We start from the raw sequence: 21,857 nt of genomic DNA, 5'->3' as shown, positions 1-21,857 counted from the left end.
CCTCTAAAATTATCATCTCAAGTACAATATTTTCAATCGATGGTTATATGAAGAGCTTGAATAATGACTTTATGTCTTCAACATGGCTGACTGTGTGTCTGGTGGGACACACTCTTAGCAGCACGTCTACCTTGTTGTTGAAGTGAGTAGAGGGACCATAATTTCACATTTTTGGTGCTAACATGACATGGGGGAGGAGGAAACAATATTCTCATGAGAACTTTCCCGCACCATGGGTATGAAGGTGTGTGTGTGGAGGGCGGGGTATTCCTGCAAGGACATTGCATTCTGACATTCTGAGACGGAGGATTGTGTTGAGGAGGACCCTGATTTTGAGGCATTCTCATCTGATGAGAATGAGAGTGTTGACCCTCCTGTAGTCTCTCAACCACCAGCAGACACGATCCCTTCCAAAAATGGAAAGATAATATGGTCCCTTTCCCCACTTCAACAGCAGGGCAGATTTAGCACTACTAATATTATCAAAATGGTTCCAGGCCACACCAGATATGCAACCAGCCATGTTGAAGACATCAAGTCATCGTTAGAGCTCTTCATAACACTATCCATTGAAAATATTGTACTTGGGATGACAAATTTGCCGATCCCAAGCCCTGATAACAAAAGAGGAGGGGTGAGTGAGACTTTATAGTGACTAACCACAAATATGTCACAAAAAAAGGAAATCAAAATAATTAAATAAATATGTTTATGAGAGGAAAGGGTGGGTCACCAACATCAATCAATATGGTTCATTCTGTGAGTCATGAATGTGCACCCCAGATTAGAAAAGATTTGGATGAAAGATTTTCAAGATACAATAGCTCTAAAACAGAAAGTTTGAAAGTTTGGCCTGATGGCGGCGCTACAGGAAAGGTCATATCATCACCAAAACCTACAGGGTTCATACTCTTGTGTTCATTAATGTTGTCAGTAAATTTGAGAAGATTTGTATTAAAACTTTTCAAGATACATTCATTCTAATTTAAAAGTTTGGGCTGATGGTGGCGCTAGAGAACAGGTCAACTCACCAATAAGTTTCATTATCAAGGGGTTATTTATGTATTCAACAAATAAACAAAGTGCCTGACACAAAAACTTGGTCAACAATTTTATGTAAATCATTTTCTGGAGGCAAATATCCCTGGGGTCAGATTGACCCCAAGGGTAAAATGTGTTAGTTTATTTGAGGATAATACGAGGGTTAAGATTTTATCAAGGACTCATGTGATATAAAAAAAAACATCTTGTGTGTTGCAGAGTTCAGCCCAACAGACAGAGAGCAGAGTCTGCAGTATCCAGCTGTCTGTCTCTGAAGAGTGACCGGTCCAAAGATCATCCTCCGTTCTTCAGTAATGAACCTGGACCCTCAGACACAAAGTAAGAGACTGTTGTTACTGTAAACTGACCTGACAGACGACAATGCATTGAGGATGAATACTAAATGTTTTGCTAATAGATTTATATTCATGGTGCAGAGTTATTACTGCAGAAACTGTTTCAAACTAAGGTGGATATATTCTGAGTTTGAGAATAATATAATCATATCATAAAATAATAATTTAGTGATTATTATTGCTGAGTTTTCTGTGTTATGAAGTGTTACTTTCATTGCATGCTAGGATATATGTAAATAAAGTAAGAACAGGAGGAACAATCAGAAACGCGTTGCAGTTACAATGTGGTTAGAAAACGTAAAGAAAAGACTTCATGTGTTTAAATGTGTTTATTCAGGATGAGGAGCACAGCAGGCTCTGAGACTCAGTGAGTGTTGTTGTTCAACTAGAGAGAAAGACACAAACATCTCATATGAAACACTGCAGCACACTGACATCATTGTATTTGTGACAGTACTACAGAAGACATGAAGAGACTGAAAACAAAGGCACCTGTCTGGACTTGAACCTGTGACACCTCTGTGACATGCTGTGTGTCTGAGCCTGCTGCTCGACCTCAGTTTAATTTAGGCCACTTCTGACCTCAGTTCAAACATCACTGAGTCAAGCTGAGCCGCCCACAGTGACTGTAAAACAGTGAAGCACATAATCAGCTGTCTTTAATGGAAGGCTTTTACTGTGAAGCAGCTGCAGGAAGTGTTGAGTTTGTATTAATAACAAACTACAGGCAGCTCACACAATGTTTAATAAGACTGTCTGATAGGAAAGCAGTTAATTAATGACAAACACTTTTACTGCTCTCCGTGAGCTATCACAGCTTCTAGACAGTGTCGATCACATGGTGATATTTTTCTACCAAATTCAACAAATCATTTTAGTCATGAAGAAATGTGTTCACAGAGAGAAGAAGAGGAGTCATGTTTCTGTGGAGGAGCAGCCGTCCTGCTGTGCTGTGTGTCAGGACGTCCTGAAGGATCCAGTCTCTACCAGCTGTGGACACTGGTTCTGCAGACAGTGCCTCACCTCATACTGGGACCAGTCTGGTTCATCAGGAGACTCCTCCTGTCCCCAGTGTGGAAAAAGATCCAGAACAACACCTGGACTGCAGACAGCCAGTGAGACCAGCACATTACAAAGTAAGACCGTCCATCAGTCTGCTGATGTCATCGTGTCTGAAAACACGGCTTGTTGTTTTAATACAGAGACATTTGTTGTGTCATTCAGCACCAACATTAAGATCTTTATAAATACCATTACAAATGAACTGATGTGTTCTGCTCCAGCATACATATCTGCTCTGTGTCGCTCGTCCCGTGTTCTCCTTTGAGGAAAAATCTCAACCCAAAACAAATGTATATTTAACATGTTGTGATTTTATTGTAGCGCCCCCTGTCTTTGCTTAAAATATCAGCATGCTGCTTGTTCTCCATCAGGAAGAACTTTTAAACTGCTGATGTTCACCATAGACTGTATATAAGAAGAGGGACGTAGCCCCCGTGATGTCACCGCTTTTGTTTGTGGACAACAGTTTTGAGGCCTTTAGTTTATTTTCCTTCAACATCTTGGTTTTATATACAGAAGTGACCGTATTTGGACGAGAGGGGGGAACTGAAGAGGAGGGAGGGATTGGCAAACAGTAAATGATTAAAGTTTTACAGTTATGCCAAAGCTAACTCATGACTTGGTTATTTAGATAACAAGCTCAGCTAACAAGCCAGGTGTTTTCTACACAGACCTCTTAGACAGTCTGTTGTTACAATGAACCGCTCAGCAACACATTTTATTTGTCTGATAATTGCATGAAAAATTCTCCAGAAGGCACCAACGTGGAGACATGGCAGAGAGGTTCAGTTCAGTGAGTAAGATGAGCTAAGCTGACGCCCAGCAGGCAGCAAACAGCATCCACCTGTCACTCAAAGAGTTCAGGCCCTTAATAATGCAAAATTATAAGTCTAAATATAATTAAAATGGCTGAGTCAAATAAAGATGACCCTCATTCAGACGTCATAACGAAATGAGCTGTAGAGAACAAAACAGTTTTTAGTCCCAGGCTGTAAACATGTTTATTTCTGCTGTAAAGTTGGGGATTTTAACATGGGGTCTGTGGGGATTGACTCACTTTTGGAGCCAGCCTCAAGTGGTCATTATGGGAACTTCAACTGTTTTTGGCACTTCTGTTTTGGTTTAATTTTTCAGCTCCTGAGGTTTCTGTCTGATATAAACATTTCCTGTTGCTGCTGCTTCACATGAAAGTTTTCCATCAGCAAACCAGCGGGTAGGGTTGTCACGGTGACCGCAATACCACGGTGATGTGACGACTTTTTAATATCGTTGTTCGCCTACTTGAAACCCCATGTTCAATAAATCAACTGAAAATGAAATAAAATGTGTAAACTTAATAAACTTAGGCTAAATATTATCCAGTATTAGCAGTAAAGTACCGTTTTTTACCCCCTTCACTCAAACGCCTCTCTGGTCTCTGTCGCAGCACGGAGTAAACAGTAGGACCTGAATGCTGTCGGGTGTTAAAGAAAAATTCGATTCCCTTCGATTTGAGACGGATGGACTGTGGAATGTTAGGAAATATGAACACGTCAAAACAACAAACTACCTGTTCAATAGGCAGCCTAGTGGCTTAAACTGACATGTTAAAACATTCCAATACATTCATCTTCAAATCTATTTAATGATGTCTGTGATTGCTATATAACATTTTGTTATGTGTGGCTGTTTGTTCTTCTTTCTATCTGCTGTATTCAAGTCTCTGATGGATCACCTGATAAAATAAAGATTGTGTTTATATAAAGAGATTTGACAAGGAGCACTGAAGCTGTTCTGGAGTCTTGTGGTGGCCTGACTCCATACTGAGACACTTCATCTTGCATTAGTAATTTTATATTATTTCATTGTACTCTATTTTATCTTTTCTATTTGCTGATCTCATTGTTATGTTATTGATCCCTTTGATACACAGTAACTGAGCATCTCCTTTATTTCACCGCATGTTTTGCTTTGCATCTCTGTGCACATGACAAATGAAGAATCCTTGAAACTAGACTATTACATCATTTTGGGTCTACTGTTGCCCACTTTTCTGACAAGACAGCACTACTACGATTAAAAACAAACACCAATAACAACAATAAAAGACCAACACCACACAGCTGCTATCTCTACACTTTATTCACCAAACATGTAATACTTACTTTGCTAATAAAAAAATTTATAAAATAAAAATAAATGACCAATTAATGTAAAGTCTTGTCCAGTGGAGGTCTAGGACGTCGGGAGTGGTGGGACGGCGCCCTAGCGCCCTCTATTGGCCAGCTGCCACTGATCAGCGTGTTTTCTGCGTCTCTCAAGCAACATTTTTACGGTGTACTGTATGCATTAAACAACAAACAAAGCATACACTGATATGCTGAGCCAGCTTCACAGACCTACATGTCTGCAGAGCACTCCTAAGTCATTATTCAAACAGGGGTCTCTCCCTCTCTCTCAGTGCAGTAGTTAGACCCGCTGTCACGCAGATAACGATCAAATTAGTGATGTCCAATCAAAATGTAGTCGATGGCCCAATTTTGTATAAAGGTAAACATTCTTACTGGTTTAAATCAACATTTTTATAGTTGTCCCCATCTTTGCTTTCCAAGAGTTTTGCACAAAAATATATTACTTGCATTTTTGTGGCACGCGCCCCGAGGGGGGTCGGAGCGCAAGGAGGTTTTTCATTTAGTGATAAACAAGTATTTAATTAGTGTTAAAACTGTGTAATCTTCGTCATTTAAAAAGGAACAATATAAGTAACAATAGCCTGACAATAAAGCTTACTTATACTTCACTAAAATCAGCATAAATAAAAACACAAAAGATACATGGCGGTAATACCGCATACCGCTCGGTTGAGCCGTCCTAAATCACCGCAGGGTAAATTCCTTCACCGCGACAGCCCTACCAGCGGGAGGATTTTATTTTGCAGCAGCTATAGGAAATGTAGTGTATTTGTTACAGAGATTGTCAGTGCTTTGTTAGTGGTTCCAATCATTCAAAGAAGGTCTACACAACAAGATGTGAACATCGTCTGCGTGATTTTATCAGTGCATCAGTTTTAAATATTGCAGTGATGAAGAAACAGCCACAGTGAGCTGTTTAGATGAAGCGCTGCAGACGAGCTGCTGAGGATCAACCTGTTCTCTCTGCTGTCAATCAAACACGTTCACTGACACACAGTCAGAGGCTGATTTGGACTCAACTTTAACACTTTATATTTTCATATTTTGATCTTTTTTAGTAACAAGATAATCACCAGATTGTCAAATGTTCTTGTTTCGTCTCATTTTGTTCTCTGTTTTGTGAAAGGTGGTCAGCAGGAGGTTTTCGATCAACATAAGATCAGTCTGAGGAGGAGATGTGAACGTGTGACTGAAGGAACTGATGAACCAGGAAGTGGAACCCTCCTCAAAAGAATCTACACTGAGCTCTACATCACTGAGGGACACAGTGAAGAGGTTAACACCCAACATGAGGTTAGACAGCTTGAGACAGCGTCAAAGAGGAAGACCCTCCATGACACTCCAATCAAGTGCCACGAAATCTTTAAATCCTTACCTGACCAACAGAGAGACATCAGAGTGGTCCTGACGAACGGCGTCGCTGGTGTTGGAAAAACCTTCTCAGTGCAGAAGTTCACTCTGGACTGGGCAGAGGGCTCGGAAAACCAAGATGTCAGTCTGCTGATTCTGCTTTCCTTCAGGGAGCTGAACTTGATCAAAGACGAGCAGTACAGTCTTCTCAAGCTGCTCCATGTTTTCCATCCAGCATTACAGAAGGTCACAGCAGAGACGCTCGCTGTCTGTAAACTGTTGTTCATCTTTGACGGCCTGGATGAAAGCAGGCTTTCACTGGACTTCACCAACAATCAGGTTGTGTCTGACGTCTCACAGGAGTCATCAGTCAACGTCCTGTTGATGAATCTCATCGAGGGGAATCTGCTTCCCAAGGCTCTCGTCTGGATAACTTCCCGACCTGCAGCAGCCAATCAGATCCCTCCTAAGCGTGTTGACAGGTTAACAGAAGTCCGAGGCTTCACTGACTCCCAGAAGGAGGAGTACTTCAGGAGGAGATTCAGCGATGAAGAGCTGTCCAGCAGAATCATCTCACACATGAAGACATCCAGGAGCCTCCACATCATGTGTCTAATCCCAGTCTTCTGCTGGATCACTGCGACAGTTCTGGAGCACATGTTGACCACAGGCCAGAGAGGAGAGCTGCCCAAGACCCTGACTGACATGTACTCACACTTCCTGCTGGTTCAGACCAAGAGGAAGAAGCAGAAGTATGATGAGGGACATCAGGTGAGTCCTCAGGAGCTGATGGAGGCTGACAGGGAAGTTCTTCTGAAGCTGGGGAGGCTGGCGTTTGAACATCTGGAGACAGGAAACATCATGTTCTACCAAGAAGACCTGGAGCGCTGTGGTCTGGATGTCACAGAGGCCTCGGTGTACTCAGGAGTTTGTACTGAGATCTTTAAAAGAGAGTGTGTGATCTTCCAGAAAACAGTCTACTGCTTTGTTCATCTGAGCGTTCAAGAGTTTCTGGCTGCAGTCTACATGTTCCACTGTTACACAAACAGCAACACACAAGTACTGAAGGCTTTCCTAGAAGAGAACATAGACATCTTTGATAGACAGTTCTCATCCCTGGATGACGTTCTGAGGAGCGCCATGACGAAATCCCTTCAAAGTAAGAGTGGTCACCTGGACCTGTTTGTTCGCTTCCTTCATGGCCTCTCTCTGAAGTCCAACCAGAGACTCTTAGGAGGCCTGCTGGGCCGGACAGACAACAGTCCAGAAATCATCCAGAGAGTCATCAACAACCTGAAGGAGATGAACAGTTATAAGATCTCTCCTGACAGAAGCATCAACATCTTCCACTGTCTGACTGAGATGAACGACCACTCAGTACATCAGGAGATCCAAGAGTTCCTGAAGTCAGAGAACAGATCAGAGAAAGAACTCTCTGAGATCCATTGCTCTGCTCTGGCCTACATGCTGCAGATGTCAGAGGAGGTTCTGGATGAGTTGGACCTGCAGAAGTACAACACATCACGGCAGGGATGGCTGAGACTGATTCCAGCTGTGAGGAACTGCAGAAAGGCTCGGTAAGTCCAGATGTGATTCACATTTTAAATCAGGGTTAATAAGTCGTTTAGTTCTTCAAATATCAACACTATAGAATTATCATTACTCTTAAAATACTGTTCCACTTGTTTATTCATAAATCATAATTCATAAATTTGTACTCAACTCAACTCAACTTTATTTATAGAGCACTTTAAAAACAACAGAGTTGGCCAAAGTGCTGTACACACACATAAAAACACAAAGCAGTTAAAACAATAGAAGAAAACAATAAAAGCCAGCATCTCAAACTGAGTTAAAAGCCAAAGAGAAAAAATGTGTTTTAAGAGAGGATTTAAAAACAGGAAGTGAGTCGACCTGCCTTATGTGCAAAGGCAACTCATTCCAGAGTTTTGGGGCAGCAACTGAAAAGGCTCGGTCCCCTCTCGACTTCCTCTTCGTCTTTGGGACGACTAACAATAACTGATCTGCTGACCTGAGGGAGCGTGAGGGAGCGTACGGCTGAAGCAGGTCGGACAGATACCGAGGACCATGAAAACATTTAAAAACAAAGAGAAGAATTTTAAAATCAATCCGAAAACGATTAGATGCTAAAACCGGGGTGATGTGCTCTCGTCTTTTGGTACCAGTCAAAAGTCGAGCAGCAGCATTTTGAACCAGCTGTAGTCGAGTAAGTGACATCTGACCAACATAAAGTGCATTGCAGTAATCTAAACGAGCTGTGATAAAAGCATGGATTAAAATCTTGAAGTGATGCCAGGACAAAAAAGGCTTAACTTTGTCCAGTTGTCTCAGCTGAAAAAAGCTGGACTTGACCACTGAATTGATCTGTGCGTCAAGTTTAAGATCACTGTCCAGTCTTACACCCAGATTTGTTGCTGTTGGTGTCAAATATTGACTTAAAGGGCCTAGATCAGCATGGACTATGGTAGCATCACTAGGCCCAAACAACATGACCTCGGTCTTTTTGTCATTTAAATGCAGAAAATTAATTGACATCCATGTATTTATTTCTGCAAAGCACTCCAATAGATGATTGGCATTCCCATGCTTTAGTGGCACATAAATTTGGCTATCATCGGCATAAAAATGGAATGCGATGCCGTGTTTACAGAGAATTGATCCTAGAGGAAGTAAGTACAGTGAGAAGAGAAGAGGGCCAAGAATAGAGCCTTGAGGCACTCCACATGTGAGAGGCGCTGCAGAAGACTCAGCGGCTCCAACACAAACGCAAATACTTCTCTCTTTTAAATAGGGCCTGAACCAATCCAAAGCACCACCCTGAATACCCATCCAGTTCTCCAGGCGCGACAGTAGGATCTGATGGTCCATTGTGTCAAAGGCAGCTGTTAGGTCCAACAGAACCAAAGCAACACTGTGACCAGAGTCTGTGGCTAAAAAAATGTCATTAAAAACCCTCAACAGTGCCCACTCAGTATTGTGTCGGGTTTTAAACCCAGACTGGAACACCTCAAGAATGTTGTGCTCATCTAAGAATGACTTCAGCTGGCAATAAACAATTTTCTCCAAAATCTTAGACAGAAAAGGGAGTTTAGAGATTGGCCAAAAATTTGACATTACAGAAGAGTCTAAGCCAGGCTTTTTTTATCAATGGTGTCACCACTGCATGCTAAAAACTCACAGGTAAAGTCCCATTAGTTGGCTGCTGTTTATAATATTGAGCACATATGGTGCAAAGGTGGGGAAAACCTCTTTAAAAGGACGAGGTGGGATTGGATCGTTAGGAGACCCAGCAGGCTTCATATGACCAACTGTATCCATCAAAGAGGGCAGACTGACAAGCTCAAACTGGTCAAAAACAGCAGAGCATGTGACAAATATGGAGGGGTCATAAGAAGGAGGACTAATGAGGGCCCTAATACTCGAAACCTTATCAGTAAAAAAGCTCAAGAAGTTCTCACACACTTCAGTCGAGTTCTCCAGGCAGGCTGATTGTGGGGCGTTAATAACAGAGGTTCCGATTTTAAACAGAACACGAGGATTGTGACAGTTAGAGGCAATAATATCAGAAAAATGATGGGCTTTAGCAGCTCTCGCAGTTCTCTGATAAGTACGCCAGCTGTCCTTCAACATCTGGAAAGACACCTGTAACTTGTCATTTATCCATTTTCGCTCCGCTCTCCTGCACTCACGCCTGACAGCGCGTGGCGTCATTTATCCAGGGCTCGGGTCTAGGCTTGGAAAGCCTCGTTTTTAAAGGAGCCACAGCATCTAAAATGGTTTGACATGTTGAGTTAAAGTGAGAAGATAATGCCTCAACATCTGAGTAAGAGCCCATGGACTCGGTTGGGCTGAGCGCTGAGTTGAAGGCTGCAGAGAACTGAGCAGCAGTGGAGAAATTAACAGCCCGACAGCGCTGCACAGGAGCACGAGGTTTGACCATGTGACAAGGAAAAGGCATGTCAAATATAACAGGCATATGGTCTGAAAACGCAGCATCACAAACTTCTAAGTTACAAACAGTAAAACCATGTGTTAAAACTAGGTCAAAAGTGTGTCCACGTTCTTGTGTAGGACCAGACACAAGCTGTACAAGATCAAAAGAGTCAATGAGATGTAAAAAGTCTTTGGCCAACGGCTTCGCAGGACAACACACGTGGGTATTAAAATCCCCAACGACTAAAACTCGGTCATAATTAGGCATTATTCCTGCCAATAGATCAGCAAAGTCACCAATAAAGTCTTTGTTATACTTGGGTGGTCTGTAAATAACACCCGGGGGGCAGAGCCAAGCTCAAATAGGTTCATCTCAAAGCTGGAGTAAGAAGTTGTCAGTGTGACCTGTAAACAGTCGCTATGCCTCCTCCGCGACCTGATGACCTCGGGGAGTTAAAGTATGTGCAATCAGGTGGCAAAAGTTCACAGAACGCACTGGACTCACCGATAGTCATCCTTGTTTCCATTACGCACAGAAAATCCAATCCGCGGGACATAAAGAAATCCTTTAGAATACAAGTTTTGTTAGCTAGTGATCTAGCATTCACCAGGGCCATCCTAACAGTAGCTGCAGCCGGGGCAGTAGCTGTCTGTGGAGCCCGAGCAAGTGGCCGCAGGTTGTGTAGGTTCACCCCGCGCCTGCAGAGGTAGGGAAAGGAGAGACGCCGGGTCGGCTGCCCCTCATCCGAGCCGGCCACAGGAACCAGAGAGGGACCGATTGGATCCACGGAGCGCCACAAAGTGAAGCGATGACAAATCAACCCGGTATATCCAGGAAAACCAGCAGGAGAGCACGCCAAACAGGCTTTCAGTTTCACTAGCCTGCCGCTGCGCTTCCCCCGACGTTTGCGTCCTCTGCGCGCAGGTGGAGCTGGACCACGGTAGAGGTAAGCAGGTATACCAGAGAGAAGCGGGGGACAGACTGTTTTCTGTCCATCTCGTTGAAACTGACCCATATTTTCAAAAGAGGATCGAAGATTTAGGAGTGTTTGGCGATCATATATCAGCAGAGACTTGACATTAAAGGAGAAAAGCGACAAAAACAACAGAAACACAACCAAAGTTTGCAGAGACAGACAGCAGGCCGAATACACTGGGACCATCTTTGAATCGGAGCATGTTCGGGGACCAAACACACTCAACTTTATTTTTTCTGTTTCTACAGTGCACTTTATTTTGTTTTGTGATGCTCTGTATATATCCAGTATTTCTGTTTTCAAAGCACTTTGTAAAATAAGTATTATTAGTGTTATTCAGATTGAGTGTCTCATGTTTGCTGCAGCCACTGTGGCCACAGGTGAAAACTATGGGATCGTGTTGAGCGCTGTAACATAGTGATTTGGTAGCACAAGCAGAGAATCGTCATCAAATCTTCAAACTGATTCAGAAATGTTCGTTCCACAACAATATCTATGAACAGTTTGCTAACATGAACTAACATTAGCTTCTGTGAACTGCTGCTCATACGACACAGACTGTCACAGTAACACCCCTGAGTGTGTTGAACCGAGCAGTGGTGCATTTAGTTGCTTATGAATTCCACATTTGAAAGAGGGAGGTTGTGTTACATGGCTGTGTTTTGAAGTGTTTCCTGATATTCTGTTGCTCACAGAAAGAAGCTGACAGGTGTTTCTCTCTCTTGTTGCTGTAGAGAAGAGTAGTAGCAGGAAATGCACAGCTTCCACCAATATTTAAGGTGTGATGAATATCTCAGAACATTATGGTGAAATTCAGACTTTAAGAGATCGTATACACACCAATGTTATTGATCTTAATACTGATACAGTGACAACATCTTTCTGATGACGTCATGGTAACGATAGTTAAACCTTACCGGTTTGTTAACTATGTTTGTTTGCTGAATAAGTTCTTCAGATGCTCACAACAGAATGTAGACGACAAAACTTCATGCACTCAGCTGTCATACACATCAAAATGTTTGATTATAATATGATTTAAATATGTACACGTCTAATACTGTTAAAAGGTTCCTTTTGTTTCGATCCCACTTGACAGCAGTCACTGAATTTTCCCACTCATGCACGTGAACATGAAAGCAGCAGGTAGCCAGCAAAGACAGATCGTCTTTCTCGACTGTAATTGTTAACTAAGTTGTAAAAAAGGTTTCTAATCAAGACGTCCTCATGCTAACTCTTTGGAGACAGACATTTTCTCCTCCTTTATCTGCACATTAAAGCAAATCAAAGATGCAAAGTGTGCAGGTACGAGAGGGAGTGAGGAGAATTATTGTTTCATGTCAAACACAGAAAGATAAGATGAGCTGAACCCTGAGGTGAACAGCAAACTTAGATTGTTATTTAGTCTGATGTGTCAAACTGTCATGAAGTAAACAGTGTCTCTTTCATTGTAACATATCATGTAATTTATGTGTCATTACACAGACTTTCTTACTGTGGACTGTCAGAGACTCACTGTGAAGTTGTGGCCTCAGCTCTGAAGTCCAACCCCTCCCATCTGAGAGAGCTGGACCTGAGTGACAACAGGCTGCAGGATTCAGGAGTGAAGCTGCTGTCTGCTGGACTGGAGAGTCCAAACTGTAGACTGGAGACTCTGAGGTCAGTTTACTGACTGTAGCATGTAGTTTTTCTTATGTGTTCAATTCAACTCCTTGACTGAGGTTCAAAGTTTTGGGTGGTTAATCTTCAGGATTGACCTGATCACAGATCTGAAGAAGTGATTTTAAAATGTTCTGTCTTTCCAAATGGCTGAACAACAAGTGAAGAAAAGAAAAGAGATATTCACTGTTTGAAAGTTTCCACACGACTCACATTGGTGTCGATCAGACAGTGAAGATGATGTCAGCACTGACGAGGCTGTAATGTGTGTGAGGGATGTGAACGATGTCGTAGATCTGATGATAGCAGATGAAAACCGGCTGCAGAGAGTTTGAGCTTCTGTGTAAACAGACAGAGAGACAGGGTCGATAAAGAAAAGGGAGTCATGAATGCAGAGCTCAGTAAAGGTGAAGGAAGGAACTGTGATGATCTTCATGGTATCAGAAGCTGACGCCCCACACAGCTGCTGTGGTGTGGTGTGCATCAAAGCAGAGCTAAGAGTAATAAACAGCAGCCTAACAGCGGCCAAAACAACACGACAGAGCAGGATTCAAAGTCTGTGTGAAGATTTAAAAAAGGACTCTGATGTAATTACTCCAAAAATATCAGTCATAGTGTTTGTGATTCACAACATGAACAGACTGTAAATATATGCAGAGTTTATTGTTCAAAGTTCAGTCAAACTTTAGAAGCTTAATAAAGATTAAATTACAGATCAAAGTCATTTGAACATGTCAAAAGGTGCAGCATCCTTCAAAAGAACAAGTGTTACACCTGGTTAAAGCCACATGAAGTGATGATTCTGAACGACAGCGTTAAGTTTGAGTTATCTGAGCTTCTATATTATTTCCTGTTATTCTTTCTAACAGATCAAAGTGTTGCTTTGTTTTCATGTCAGCATTGAGGAACTATTTGAAGAAACAGACCTTTAGATTTCAGCAAAAACAAACAGTCAAAGAGTGAATTTGGTTGTTTAGTTTCAATAGTTTGAACCTTTGGTGGACACAGACTTGATTTGGCTGACTAAGACTGCTGAAGCTTCATATTAGTTTCACATGAACTTATGGAGTTTATCCTGCTGTGTAGTTTTGTTAGGAAGGGACCACTTCACACTCACTGGGGACAGTAGGAATCATTGCTGCCACTAATGATTCTTTAATGTGCAGAAAGCATGTGGCTGTTATTTTAAGACTTCAACAAATGTGGACATCTCCTTTTATTCCATAGACCTACTAAGCCCCCAAATACAGTAAGAAGAAGGTCATTTAATAAATGAATGAATGAACAGTGTTTAGTCCAACATGTCTGATGTGTTCATGATTCTCTAATTACAGACGTGACTGAGATCAGCAGCATGTTATTAACCTGTGCTGACATGAAAAGGTGTATGAATGTTCTGTTGACATTTGGATGATGACTGCAGAAGGCTGACGTCATGATGATCCACAGAACACAATGGAAAAGTCACTCCACTCATTTGAAGGAAAATCTGTAATTTTGTCTTCATTCTTTATTCAGATTGATTCTCTGCAGTTTGTCAGAGATGAGCTCTGCTTCTCTGGCCTCAGCTCTGAAGTCCAACCCCTCCCATCTGAGAGAGCTGAAGCTGAGCCTCAACAAGCTGCAGGATTCAGGAGTGAAGCTGCTGTGTGGTTTTCTGGAGAGTCCACACTGTAGACTGGAGACTCTGAGGTCAGAAACCATGTTTTACTTCTGTGCTGAGATTAATATGATGTGAAAGTTGTGTTGACACTAAACTGCAGACATGAGGCTGATATTATACTGATCCACACTGAGTATCTTAATGCTGAAGTCTATTTTCTTCTTCACTGCTTTAGTCCATTGACTGTAGCAGAGCAATGTTGAGTTCCACATTTAAAACCTTCATAGAACAAGAAAAATCCTACACTGTATAATTCACTGTGAACCTCTGAAACACCTGATTTCATCTTTTATTCCACATCATGTTTTTAAATAAATCAGTCATAGAAACATTTATTAATTATTTCAGTTTGTACGAGCAGAAAATAACAAATATATTCAGTATTTTCTTTTTCCAACATTTCGATTAAAATATTTGTTTCTTGTAACGACTGAAAAGTTTAAAGTGGAGATGCTTTGAGTTTATGGCTCCACTATTTCTAAAAGAAATACTGTCCATGTCTTTGTTCACATTCACCAAAATTCATTCTGACATATTTGGCATCTTGGAAACTTTAGTATTTTGAGTCGACTCTTCAGTTATTTTCTGCTGGTTTTTATTGTATTTCTTGTTTGTTGTGTTTGGCTGCACAACATGAGTTTGTATAGATGGAGCCACTGGTGCTTCTTGTGTTACGCTCCTGAAAAATGAGGAGAAATAATCACACAGTGATCGGGTGATGTTTCTCAGACACGTCTGAAGTTCAGTGAGGAAAGTGCTGTGATTTCTCCTGGTGAGGGATTAAAAGACCACTTTCAGCATTACAGAAGACCTCTGTAACCACCATTTCTTAGTTAGAAGTTTGTTAATATTCTTTGAATAGTATAATTTGCAGGAGTACAACGAGTATTATATGTCTGTTTAATTTAGGGAATATTGCTAAACATTTAAACTAATTTATTCTTGCATTTCCCTTCTGTAAGTTTCTTTCCGTCCTGTGCAGCTTCCACAGTCATGTGACTGAGAGACAGAAAATGAGTCTTTTTATTTTAATATATTCTGTAAAAGTTCAGTAAACGAGTGATGGCAGAGCAACACGGTTGTTTTACCGTGCCTGTGGACTAAACACGTAAAACATTGTCGTGTGGTTACCATAAGAAGTAATTGTGGAGAAAGATGACCACTACAAGCTCTGTTGCAGTTTAAACTCAACAACAAATTAATCAAATGTTTCAAAATATCACCTAATTAGCATTACAACCATTTTTTTATTTTTTTAAATAATTTTGTTTATTGGAAATTAAATGACATACGCTAAAGTGCAATGGGTTGTACAGGAATATAAATGTAATGTAAAGTATAGCCTAAACTAAGGCAACAACTAGAACACAACGTAACATCTACATTACAACCATTTTAATAGTGTTTTAAATATGTGTTTTATTTGAATCAGTGGTCATAAATGTTTGATCTTTTTAACCTAATCACAGATTTTAACATCATCACAGACCAAGAAGCACTAAACTGTAACTTGTATCAGACTATGAGTGTGTTATATTTGAACTTGTCACACTGGCAGAGTTTAAGAGGTGAAGTCGCTGCGTCTTTATTGAAGTAGCAGCATGTTGTCATTAATATTAATGAGAGCTCTTTTTCACTTTGTGTATTTCACACATTTTAACCTGCATCCTGTTGTGTTCAGGTGTTTGGAGTTTCCACTTTCTGAACTTTGACCTTCTTAACCTTCTTCAGCTCTGAACACATTATTAAACATTAAAGGATTTCATGCAGGAACATTGTATTCTAACGTCACATCATTTATTCTTTATTCAGGTTGAGTGGCTGCTGGTTGTCAGAGATGAGCTGTGCTTCTCTGGCCTCAGCTCTGAAGTCCAACCCCTCCCATCTGAGAGAGCTGGAGCTGAGTGACAACGAGCTGCAGGATTCAGGAGTGAAGCTGCTGTGTGGTTTTCTGGAGAGTCCACACTGTAGACTGGAGACTCTGAGGTCAGAAACCATGTTTTACTTCTGTGCTGAGATTAATATGATGTGAAAGTTGTGTTGACACTAAACTGCAGACATGAGGCTGATATTATACTGATCCACACTGAGTATCTTAATGCTGAAGTCTATTTTCTTCTTCACTGCTTTAGTCCATTGACTGTAGCAGAGCAATGTTGAGTTACACATTTCTGAATATATTTTTTTATTGAGCACTCATATCACAGGGGTTGTACATGATACAACATTCACAAAAGAGCTTTAGACCAATGCTCACCTCATTTTGTATGAACATACAGGACATCCATCCAGGAAAAAAAAAAAAAAAAAAAAAAGATAATAATAATAACAATAATAATAATACTGATAAAAAAAATAAATAAATAAATAAATGAAAAAGTAAATAAATTAGAAAAAAACAAAACATACATAATCATAGGCTCACCATTTTTTCAAGTTGTGTACTACACACTATAGCTTACAAGCATATGTCAGCACTGGATCCCAGACTGAAAAGAATTTATCCCTGGACCCCCTGAGAGTGTATTTTATTTTCTCTAACTGTATGAACTGCATTAGGTCATTAAACCACAGAGACACACTAGGTGGATTTTTAGATTTCCAATGTAATAAAATTCTTCTACGTGCAAGCAGTGTTGTAAAAGCAATGATGTTTTTATATCTTTTCCTTATTGTACAGTATCTTCTATCAGTAGTACCAAATATGGCCATTACTGCACTGGGCTGTAGATCAATATCAAGAGCCTCTGACAATGTTTTAAAGATTGCAAACCAATAGGGTATTAAGGCTGAACACGACCAAAACATATGGGTTAAGTCGGCAGGAGTATTTCGACACCTGTCGCAGCTTGCATCCGTGTTAGGGTATATTTTAGCAAGTCTGGCTTTGGAGTAGTGGATGCGATGTAAGATCTTAAACTGTATTATGCTTAATCTGGCACATGAAGAGCTGTCATTCACTCTTAGTAAAGCGCTGTCCCAAATGTCTTCTTCCAAGTCCTCTCCCAGCTCATCCACCCAAGCTGCCTTGATCTTTGCAAGAGTTGTATTTTTAAAAGAGGATATACAGTTATTGATTCTTGAAATAAGTCCTTTAAAGCTGAAGGTAGTTTCTAATAGATCATCTAAACCGGAAGGTGATGGTAAATATGGAAAGTTGGGGTCATGATGTTGAAGGAAGTGGTGGACTTGGAAATAACGAAACAGGCTAGACCGAGGGAGGCCAAATTTATGTGATAAGTCATCAAAGCTAGCAAAAATACTGTTTATATACATATCTTTAAATTTGTAAATGCCTTTTCTTTGCCAGAGAGTAAATTCGGAGTCTAATCTAGCTGGAAGGAAAAGATGATTATTGTGTATGGGACTTATATGGAGAAGATTATTAAACCTGAAGCTATGTCTAAGTTGAAACCATATTTTGAGGGTATTTATGACTACTGGATTGTTGGTGTATTGAGAAGTAGAAATGGGAAGGCTGGAGGTGACCAGGGCTCTGAGAGAGGTTGAAGTGCAAGATGCAGCTTCAAAATGGCACCAGTCCGTATCAGGAGTGTGGAGCCAGTGCATGATTTTTTGAACATTTGAGGCCCAATAATAATGACAAAGATTTGGGAGAGCCAGGCCACCCTGCATTTTAGGCCTCTGTAACAGTTCTAGCCGTATTCTAGGTTTCTTCCCCTCCCATATAAATGAAGTGAAGACCTTATCAATAGATTTGAAGAAAGATTTAGGGAGATAAAGTGGAATACACTGAAACAGATAAACAAATTTGGGGAGTACATTCATTTTTATACAGTTCACTTTTCCTGCTAAAGATAGGTGAAGTGTTTTCCATTTCTTCAAGTCTGATTTGACTTTCTCAAATAGCAGACAGAAGTTTTCCTGGTAAAGCTTCTGCATGTCCCTTGTGATGTTAATGCCCAGATATCTAAAGCCATTTCTAGACATCTGGAACGGCAGAGCATTGTCCTGTATTTGAAGAGCCAAGACATTAACAGGATAACATTCACTTTTACTAAAGTTCAATTTGTACCCAGAAAAAGCACCAAATCTCCTCAGAGCATGGATCACATGGGGGGCGCTTGAAACAGGGTCCGATACATACATTAATAAATCATCTGCGTACAGAGATACTCTATGCTCTTCCCCTCCCCTATGGATTCCACTTAATGAGGGTAATGATTTGAGTGCAATGGACAAGGGCTCTATGGCCAGGGCAAATAGCAGTGGGCTGATAGGGCAGCAATGACGGGTGCCTCTTGACAGCTGAAAATACTGAGAGCGTTTGCCATTTGTAATTACTGAGGCTTTGGGTGAGGTATATAAGAGTTTAATCCATGAAATGAAATTAGGACCATACCCAAATTTCTTTAAGCATGTAAATAAATATCCCCATTCTACCCTATCAAAGGCTTTCTCTGCGTCGAGCGTGATAACCACCTCGGGGACTGCACTGGACGCAGGAGAGTGAATAATATTTAATAGCCGGCGGATATTTGTAAATGAATGACGCCCCAAAATAAAACCAGTCTGGTCAGCCGTAATCACGTCATGCATTGTGGCTTCTAAACGTAAGGCAAGGGCCTTGGCCAAGATCTTCACGTCACAGTTTAAAAGGGAGATGGGTCGATACGAGCCACATTCCGTGCTATCTTTACCTGGCTTAAGCAAGAGGGTAATTGATGCTTCAGTCAGTGTCTGCGGAAGGGATCCATGAGACAAAGAGTCATTAAACATATCAAGTAAGATTGTAGACAGCTTACTAGAGAACTTTTTATAGAACTCTGCAGGGTACCCATCAGGGCCAGGCGTCTTGCCATTCTGCATTGCCTTAATCGCGTTAATAATTTCCATAGATTTTAGTGGGAGCTCAGTCTCAGTCCTGTGTCTTGTTTTTATAGAAGGAGCTTGGAGATCATTGAAAAAATGTTCCATGTCAAAGCTATCATTTGTTATCTCTGACGTATACAGATTTGAGTAAAACGAGGTGAATGCTTCGTTTATTTCTTCTGGGTCAATAGTTAGTTCACCATCATCTTTCCGTATTTGTGGAATCTGTTGGGACACGGAGCGGCACTTAAGTTGGTGTGCTAATAGCCGTCCAGCTTTGTCGCCATGCTCATAGACATACCCCCGTGATTTTAATAGGAGACGTTCTGTCTTTTCAGTTGATGACAAATTATATTGAGTTTGGAGGTCCAGCTTCTTTTTATATAATTCAGGGGAGGGGGAGGTGGACTACTGAGAATCCACCATAGCTATTGCTTTAATGAGCTCCTCTTGTTTTGTTCTTTTCATTTTATTAGTTTTAGCAGAATATGATATAATCTCAGCCCTGATTACATCTTTTAATGTTTCCCATAAAAGAGAAGGGGAGGTGTCCTCCTTTTTGTTGGAATCTATAAAGTCATCAATTTTTTGGGAGATCATTTCACAAAAAGTCTCATCAGCCAGAAGATTTCTATCTAATTTCCAAGAGGGGCGTTCTAATTTGTAAGAAGGAAAAGCAAGGTCTAATATTACAGGGGCATGATCTGACTCAGCTATAGTTGAGTATTCAGCGTTTGTGACAAAGGGGAGAAGAGTCTGGTCAATAAAAAAATAATCTATTCTACTATACGAATGGTGTACAGAGGAAAAAAAAGAAAAGGACTTGCTTTGTGGAAACAAAGAACGCCAGGGGTCAACACCTCCTATCTGGTTCATAAAGGCTGATAACAGCTTGGCCTTTTTAGACAGGTTCGTAGATTTAAAGTTGGAACGGTCTAATACCGGGTTTATTACACAGTTTAAATCGCCGCCAAATATCAATTGTTGTGAGTTCAAATCTGGGATTAATGAAATTATTTTCCCCATAAATTTATCATCATCCCAATTTGGGGCATAGATGTTAATCAAAACCACAGGCTTATGGTAGAGAAGTCCAGAAACCATTACAAATCGACCTTGTGGGTCTGAGGTGACAGTGGTCGCACTAAACTGGATTCTTTTATGAATCAATATGGCCGTTCCACAAGTTTTAGAGTTAAGGTTAGAATGGAACACATTCCCCACCCATCCTTTTTTTAGTCCGACTTGATCTTTAACCAGTAGATGGGTTTCCTGTAGAAATACAACATCACATTTTAAGTATTTTAGATGATTAAATATTCTGGCTCTTTTAACAGGCCCATTTAAACCTTTTACATTCCAGCTAATGAATCGTATAGCAGCCCTCTTTGCATCAATACCATCTCTCGTGTTCAACTATAAAAAATAAAAATGAAAAGAGTAGTAAGTAAAGAGAAGTTAGAGCAGTGGTTGTGATAAAGTACACAGTTATGTTCGTTTCTTAAGTGAACTAAGGTGAACGTTTGTTGCAAAAATGTGGTGGTGTCCTTTCCCCTAACCCTATCCCATGTCCAAAACAAAAACAGAACTAGAACTAAGCCTATACTTGTCCTTCTCCCTGAGGCAAGCTGTAGGCTAAACACTATTTCCAAAAACTTCTGGCAATACATTCTCTTGACACTTATGCCCAGGAAGGCTCCCAGTGGTCATGATATGTTAAAATAAAAAATGAAAAAAAAAATAAACTAAAATAAATAATAATATAATAAAATAAAACAGCAGGTGAAACTTGACGCTCCTCCGGTACAAGGCTTGTTTAACTCCATTAAACGCAGCTCTCTTTTTAGCGAGCATCGCGCTGAGATCTTGATAAACTCTTATAGTGGTACCTTGGTACGTCAGCTCGTGATTCCTGGCCCAGCGCAACGCAGCTTCTTTCTGTTGAAATCTGGAGAAACAGACCAGGAACATGCGGGGGGATGATCTCCGGCCGGATCTGGAGGTCGGGGTCCGGTGGGCTCTCTCCAATTCAGGCGGCGCAGCGAAAACATCGGGGCCCATCGCTTGCATCAATGCCTCGGACATGAACTTAACGGGGTCCTTGCCATCCTCGCTGCCTTCAGGGATGTTTAATATACGGAGGTTAGCTCTCCACGAGCGATTCTCGAGGTCGTCAATCCGATCCAGAAGTGACTGGTTATGGTTTTGAAGCGTTTTAATGGTAGACTCCGCTACCGTTAATCTTTCAAAGTTGTCACCAGCCACAGACTCAACGGAGGTGAGACGGCCCTGGAAAGACTTCATTGTTGATTGCAGTGTACCCATTGCAGTCTGCAGCGGTTTGATAGCTTCTTGGATCAGGGAAGAAACATCCTCCTTTAACGAGGTTCTCTGTTTAGCGAACTCTGCAGACAGCTGGTCCATGCCGACCACCGCGGGAGCTGCAGCAGTTTTTGACGATGTCAGAGAGTTGTTAGCTGCAAAAGATGCTAGCTTGCCCGCAGCACTCGTAGCCCGCAGCACTCGTAGCAGCACGTGTAGCCGGAGTTTCCACGTTGTTGGCTGGTTTAGTGTTTTTAGGTTTGCTCATCTTATGCGGAGTTGACTAAACTAGGTCAAGCAACGTTGGTTATATCGAAATGCTCACAAAAAGATTGTTAAAAAATGAAAGTAACAAAAAGCAATCTGGGAGCCTTCGCGTGTGCGTCCTCTCTCTACATGTCGCAACCGGAAGCCTCGAGTTACACATTTAAAACCTTCATAGAACAAGAAAAATCCTACACTGTATAAT

At 41.1% G+C, this 21,857-nt stretch overlaps 1 pseudogene; it reads left to right on the top strand.

The window, feature by feature from the left end:
- The window catches only part of LOC138590759 (NACHT, LRR and PYD domains-containing protein 12-like), a 152,469-nt pseudogene that overhangs the window by 1,634 nt on the left and 128,978 nt on the right, over positions 1-21,857 (top strand).

This window comes from Semicossyphus pulcher, unplaced genomic scaffold, assembly GCF_022749685.1.
Source record: "Semicossyphus pulcher isolate SPU_LCO1_2020_fin unplaced genomic scaffold, fSemPul1.0.p SCAF_14, whole genome shotgun sequence".
Taxonomy (NCBI): Eukaryota; Metazoa; Chordata; class Actinopteri; order Labriformes; family Labridae; genus Semicossyphus; species Semicossyphus pulcher.
Note: the sequence above shows the minus strand (reverse complement) of the source record. Positions and strands in the feature narration are given on the sequence as shown.